Source organism: Agrilus planipennis, unplaced genomic scaffold (genome assembly GCF_000699045.2).
Source record: "Agrilus planipennis isolate EAB-ADULT unplaced genomic scaffold, Apla_2.0 scaffold98, whole genome shotgun sequence".
NCBI classification, from domain to species: Eukaryota; Metazoa; Arthropoda; class Insecta; order Coleoptera; family Buprestidae; genus Agrilus; species Agrilus planipennis.
The window spans coordinates 250,919-257,351 of NW_020438866.1; the positions used below are offsets into that span (position 1 = coordinate 250,919).

A 6,433-nucleotide genomic window follows, 5' to 3' on the forward strand; every position below is an offset into this window, starting at 1 on the left:
GCGCCACTTGTAAGAATTAAAGAAGGGCAACTTTAAAACGGGATAACTCAGTTATTTCTAAGCCGATTTAGATGTGGTTTTCACCAAACATTAAGAAATTTAACGTTTTTTACACTAATTAGAAATATATATATAGTCTTAATGTATAAACACTTGAAAGAATTAGTTTACATATTACATAAAGTATATACTCTGCAAATATTAATTTAATCAAGCCCGAAAGATAATTCCTTTAGGATACTGAGTAAACCAAATATAAAGGCATAACAACTTGCCATTTATTATCGTCATTAAATGATAATAAGTGTAAATAGGCGTACATTTAATTAGCTACCTAATCAACTTTACGCTTTGCTTTTGGTTCTGCAAATTGAAATAAATGAAGCGTATCTACAATATAATCTATTTGTTTATGTTAATAGTAAAAAATTATATATTATCTTTTACGAATCTTATAAGGAATTAAAAGAATTTGATTCAAATATTATTTCTATTTGAGAGTTTAGTTAGATGTTCCGGAATACTGCCCTGTATAAACATTTGCCTATACTCCAATTTAGCGCGCTTATGTGAAATTCAAACATACTTTTTAGAATTAATTAGAAATACGTTTAAAACACATTATAATTACCTTTTCGTGCAAAAACAATTAGTTTGAACAAGAGAATAACATTTTCCAAGAATGTAAACTATGATGTTAAACTTAACTTGACTGCTTAAACTTTGATATCTAACAAATATATATCTCGAATCTTCTCGTTTATTTAACTTTAGTCTAGAATTAAAACATATTGTCTAATTTGTTTTAATTAATACTCCTTATATTGTGCTTTATTATTTACCTATCATCAGTAAATTTGCAATTGCTCCATTTAAAAGAGCGAATTTTAAAGGAAGGTCCACATTCCTTCTTAACTAAGTCAGATAATATTTCTGAAAATAATTTCTCAATTTGATTTAAAATAATGTTTTTATTTGTATGTCGAGGAATATTATCGTATAAGGGATTATAGATTAGACATTCATTTTCATCTTTTTTAACCCTTCTTGAAAAATGTGATCTTTTGCGGTCAAGGGGATTGTTTTTAAAATAGTGCTATATTGTTGATTAAAAGAAAATGATCTATTATCTTGAGATAAAATATTATCTGGACTTAATTTAGTGAAAGGTTCATCTTCACAAATGTTATTTTAAATAATTGAATACCATGGAAATGCAATGTTATCAGAATATTGATCTTCAGGGTGTGAAGATGTCTTAGTTGATTTTTTTATTGAATTTACACTATTATTCATGGGAGTTTGTTTATAAATCAGTTTATCTTCTTCACTAATAAATAAATAATCTATGTTCTTAGTTTGATTTATTTCGGTATTGCTTTTAAGTGAAGTACTGAACTGGTTAAAAGTAAAGGATTATATTTAATAAAAATAAGCTTTCAGCAGAAATTGAGAGTAATATGTATTATTGTAGATTTCAATTAATCGAGCGTACTACCCATCATTTTCTCTCCGAATGCTCACTCTCTCTGTCTGAACGCGAAGACAACTCTGTTCTCGTTGTATAAACAAACCAATTTCTTCTAACAAATAAAACAACATTTTTTTAACGAATTAGGCATACTAATGTTTTTTTTGTATCTGTTCCCGTTTATTGTTATGAAAAAGTTGGGAATTACCATATTTACTTTAGGTAATCTCGGGTAATCTAGGATTGCCGAGAATGGGGACTGGTTTTGAAAATTCTTTCCTTTCTGAGGAACTATAATTTGAAGATAAACATGTCGCATTTTTTTATTTAATATAATGAGCTTTCGGCAGAAATTAAGAGTGATATGTATTATTGCAGATTTTTATTAAACGAGCGTACTACCCGTCATTGTCACTCCGAATGCTCACTCTCTCTGTCTGAACGGGAAGACAAGTCCGTTCTGGATTTATTAACAAATTAATTTCTTGTAACAAATAAAATGACACTTTTGAACAAATTAAACCAACTAATTGTTTTTTATATTTTTCTGAGGATCTATGCTTTGGAGATAAACATGTCGCATTTTTTAAATTTAATATAATGTAGCTAATGTCCTCATGGTTGATGAGACACCAAATAATGAAAGACAATAAAAACCGGCCTTTCGACCCTATAATAATTAATTTTGGGAATTTAGAGTGTTTTTGTACGTATTACATGTGGATTTGACTTTTGTTCAAACACATTTCAAATCACTTACATTAATTTCTTCTTTAATTTATATAAACTATTTTTGGCTTGTATTATTAAAAAGACCATCGTAACTGTTTTCCTAAATGGTATAAATAGGCCTTGATAGTAAATATTTAATTTTATTGCAGATGCCCCCTTTGTCTTTCCAACGTCGTGATAGAGTGGAACGTTAAGAATGGACAATGTTATTGCAACAACGGTGAGCCTTTTTGTTAGTTATGTCTACATTCTTATTAACTAGAAATTGAACTTATTTTTTAAATTTTCCGATATTATTTAGGAAAACTAATTGGTGGTACTTTTTAAATGTTTAATACACCTAGTGAAGAATATTTTAAATAATTATATTAAAACGAAAACTATTTTTGGTTATCGTTGTTAAAGGAATAATCTTAACTATTTTCCTATATTTTTGTAGTTATTACTAAATTTACTAAGTTTTCACTTATAATTACACATAAAACCAACAAGTTAATAAGTAGGTTTTTAAAATAAATAAAACAATATATAAAAAAAGACAATTTTTTTATTTTTCGAATGGTGCATCCCTACATCGAAGGTTTTTGTAATTCAACGCCGGTGGGGGACGCGGGTCCCCTGTCCGCGCGCGGGACCATTTTTAGCGGGATTGTATAGCCCCCAAGTGGTAAGTGCCACCTTTCAATGACCAGGAACTATCTTCCAAGTGGTTAGAAGTACCTTACAACAACTGCGATCCCCCTTCGGAGGGTTGACTTATACCTTTGCTAACAGAAATCACCTTCAAGTTGTTTAAAAATGATCACATCTGCGGAAGATGTGGTACAAGTACCACCCTCCCGCAGACGGGATCACCCTCAAACCACTTGAAGGTGTTCCTGTCCGCAAAGGGACAAGTCTTACCTGCGAGGGACGATCTTGGCTGTTGAAAGGGACTTCTTACCATTGAAAGACGGTTCCAGCCATCGGAAGATGACCCTCACCGTTGGGAGCTATTCGCACCCGTTAGAAATGGTCCCCCGTTGTCCGCGACGATGATCTCCCACGATGAGAGATGTCCCTGCAAGAGAAAAGAGAATATTAACCTACATAAAAATCAATTAGAAATTAGAAAAAGCAAAGAAAAGTAAACACTAAAAAAACATACTATTAAAAGCTTACCTTGATTAAAACGCGTCCTGATGTCCTTGTAGTGGGGTCCAAGGGTTGATGAACTTATGAAGATGGTTTATGTTCCTCCAGTGGATGATTCTGTAAAAGGTTCTCAAATTAGTAAAAGGAAGAGAATTTACAATGTGAAAGTAAATAAAAACAAGTATTAAGATACATAAAAAAGAAAGGAAAGCATCTAAAACAAGTTACAGTAAAGATAAAGAAAGAAAAGTAATTAAAAAAGGCATTTAAATAGAGATCAAGTAAACATTAAAAAAGGCAAAGAAAATAGATACTTAAAAAACCAGTAATTTTTAAACTTACCTCGATTGAAACGCGTCCTGATGTCCTTGTAGTGGGGTCCAAGGGTTGATGATGAACTTATGATGATGGTTTATGTTCCTCCAGTGGATGATTCTGTAAAAGGTTCTCAAATTAGTAAAAGAAAAAGAATTTACAAGGTGAAAGTAAATAAAAACAAGTATTAATAAACATAAAAAAGAAAGAAAACCATGTAAAACAAGTTACACTAAAAATAAAGAAAAATAATTAATATAATTTTTATCTTGACCGATTTTATAATATATTAGCTTTAATAACAATGTTAAACTTTTCGGTTCACATTGATAAAAGTTTTCGTATGCACCTTGTAATACAGTTAAAACATATTTTCCGACCTACGTATGATAATATACCACTGCGCCATCTTACATGAGTGCCTTGAAGTGGTTCTGCGGCGCCTACCGGCCGCATAAAGAACGTTGCTTGCTACTTGGTTAGTCACCTGCTAGGTTTACGTATAGTTGCACTACCACTTACGAGATAGCACACTTACTTACCAGTATACATAGGTTAGAACAAAAGTTTTGACGCAAATATAAGGGACATACGACAAGTTTCGACAGTTACAACAAAACGTGCAACTCAGTACACGTGAAAGAAGTGAAACTTCTTTGGCTATCTCTATACCTTTATAACGAATAAGTAATGACTGGTGAAAGAGAGAGTACGAGAAACTTCAGGATTTATGTTTTCCAGCGTATTTTATTTTTAGTGCACTTAAGGAGAATTACTTTAATACGTTTTTATGTAATTCAGTAACAATGAAATGGTAAAATTTTTTTCGCTTCCGTTTATTTTTCTAAAGGCTTAAGAAACCGTAAACTATCAATAACTACAAGGAATTAGAATTAATACATAATACTCACTCTTAAATAAATACTAATTGTTGTTAAACAAACATTTAATGTAATACATTTACTGTAATGTAACTGCACAGATATAACCAAAACATTAATTTAGCACTATAGTACTTTGAATACACAGTATAAAATAATTTATGAGATGCCGGTCACTAACAGCTACAGATATGCGCATGTGCGGCTTTTTATTCTCATAGCCTATCATCGCATATCCTATCACCCTTGAGATTTTACTCCCATCGAGCATAAAGAAGTTTCACTTCAAAAAGCATTTAAATTGAAATCAAGTAAAAATTAAAAAAGGCTTAAAAAACCAAAATAAAAAAAAAGTAATTAAAAACTTACCTCGACTAAAGCGCGTTCTGATGTCCTTGATGTGGTCCAAGGGTTAGTAATTATGTGGTTGAATCTGTAAAAGGTTTTTAAGTTAGTAAAAGGAAAATAAGGCGTAAGTAAATAAAAGTATTAATTAACCTAAGAAAGAAGCCTGTAAACAAGTCACACTAAACATAAGCAGGAAAGAATAATTAAATCAATAAAAATTAAGAAAAAATTAGAAAAGGCAAAGAAAATAAATTCTGAAGAAAACCTGGGATATATGATGGGAAAAAATAAGAAGGATGACACGTATAAATAATCAAATAGCAAGGGCAAATGCAGTAATAGGAAAAATATGGGGAATTGGAGAAAAATTATGCAGAAACGATTAGGGAAGAAGGATTTTATTTAACACAGTGGCAAGAAGAGTTTTCTTCTATGAGGTGGAAATCTAGGGGTGGAATAGGTACAATCAAGTGAATAATGTTTATAAAAAGGAGACAAAAACACATCAGAGATATTAACAAAAGTCATGGGTTTTGGGGTGAGAAATAGATATGATGAGGAAAAAAAAGCGTTGGAATAAATGACAATTGATGCAGTGAAAAAATATGTTATGAGGTGAGGTTTGAGAAGAATACAAAGATCGAAGTATACGGAAGAGATGAAAGGGTGGATGTGGGAAGAGTGGCAGGGAGATATAAGACCAGAGAAAAAATAAGGATATGACAATTATAGCAAGATTTAAAATGGGGAACAGATACAATGAAAATAAATACTGGTTGATTGAGGAAGAGAGAAAATGTAGCATATGCAGATGAGAAAATGACAATTTAAGTCGTATGATAGAAGAGGGTGTGGAAAATAAAGTCGGGAGTGAATACAGAGAAATGTTAGGAGCAGAAGAGTGGTTGCGACAGTATTTAAGATAATTATAAGGAAAAGAATAGGCGGGTAACAGCGGGAAAAATATAATTTTGTTTTATTTAAATTACAAGTTATGTGAGTTTATTTGGTTTAAATAATAAGCGTTTATGGTTTTTGGTATATTTTGCTTATGAGATACGTTTTTGTAAATGTATTCCTTCTGTTAAATAAATGCTACTGTTACCTACGTATAATTTCGCCAAAAGTTCACGAATTTAAAAATTATTCTAAATCTAACAACAACAGATGTTTTAAGCGTATTGTAGCTCCTATATTTAAAATTTGATTTCAAAATTGTTATAAAACAATTATAAGAAAGGTTAGACATTAATTCGACGAAGGCCACAATTAGAAACACAACATCATTATCATAATCGTAAGACTATTTGGATACACACCTCCATAAGCGATAAATAATAAAATTTCTGGTTTCGTCAAAAAGTTTGCAAATAGAGACATAAAATAAAACTTATAAAAAAATCTGCCTTAATAAAAAAATTAACAACAAACTATATTTGTTTAATAGAAAACACCCCTACCCCTTTTTAAACTAATTTATTATAAGTTTATTATAATAAATATAGAAAAAAGAACTTACCTTGCAAGGTATTTGAATGTCTTCTCATTTCAA

At 30.7% G+C, this 6,433-nt stretch overlaps 1 protein-coding gene and 1 long non-coding RNA gene across 4 annotated transcripts in view; one reads left to right on the top strand and one right to left on the bottom strand.

The window, feature by feature from the left end:
* LOC108736997 (translation initiation factor IF-2-like) overlaps nucleotides 1-6,433 on the top strand; it is a 17,999-nt gene that overhangs the window by 7,620 nt on the left and 3,946 nt on the right. The window lies entirely within an intron of this gene.
* Nucleotides 2,733-6,433, bottom strand: part of LOC108736995 — a 4,747-nt gene continuing 1,046 nt past the window's right edge. The window contains exons 1-5 of one of the 3 annotated variants that reach the window (XR_003231403.1): nucleotides 6,401-6,433; nucleotides 4,903-4,966; nucleotides 3,680-3,772; nucleotides 3,365-3,454; nucleotides 2,733-3,263 (exon numbers count right to left, since the gene is read on the bottom strand). This is a non-coding gene — a long non-coding RNA (uncharacterized LOC108736995). The remainder of the gene's footprint in view (nucleotides 3,264-3,364; nucleotides 3,455-3,679; nucleotides 3,773-4,902; nucleotides 4,967-6,400) is intronic. The other 2 variants (XR_003231401.1, XR_003231400.1) reach the window with 2 other exon arrangements.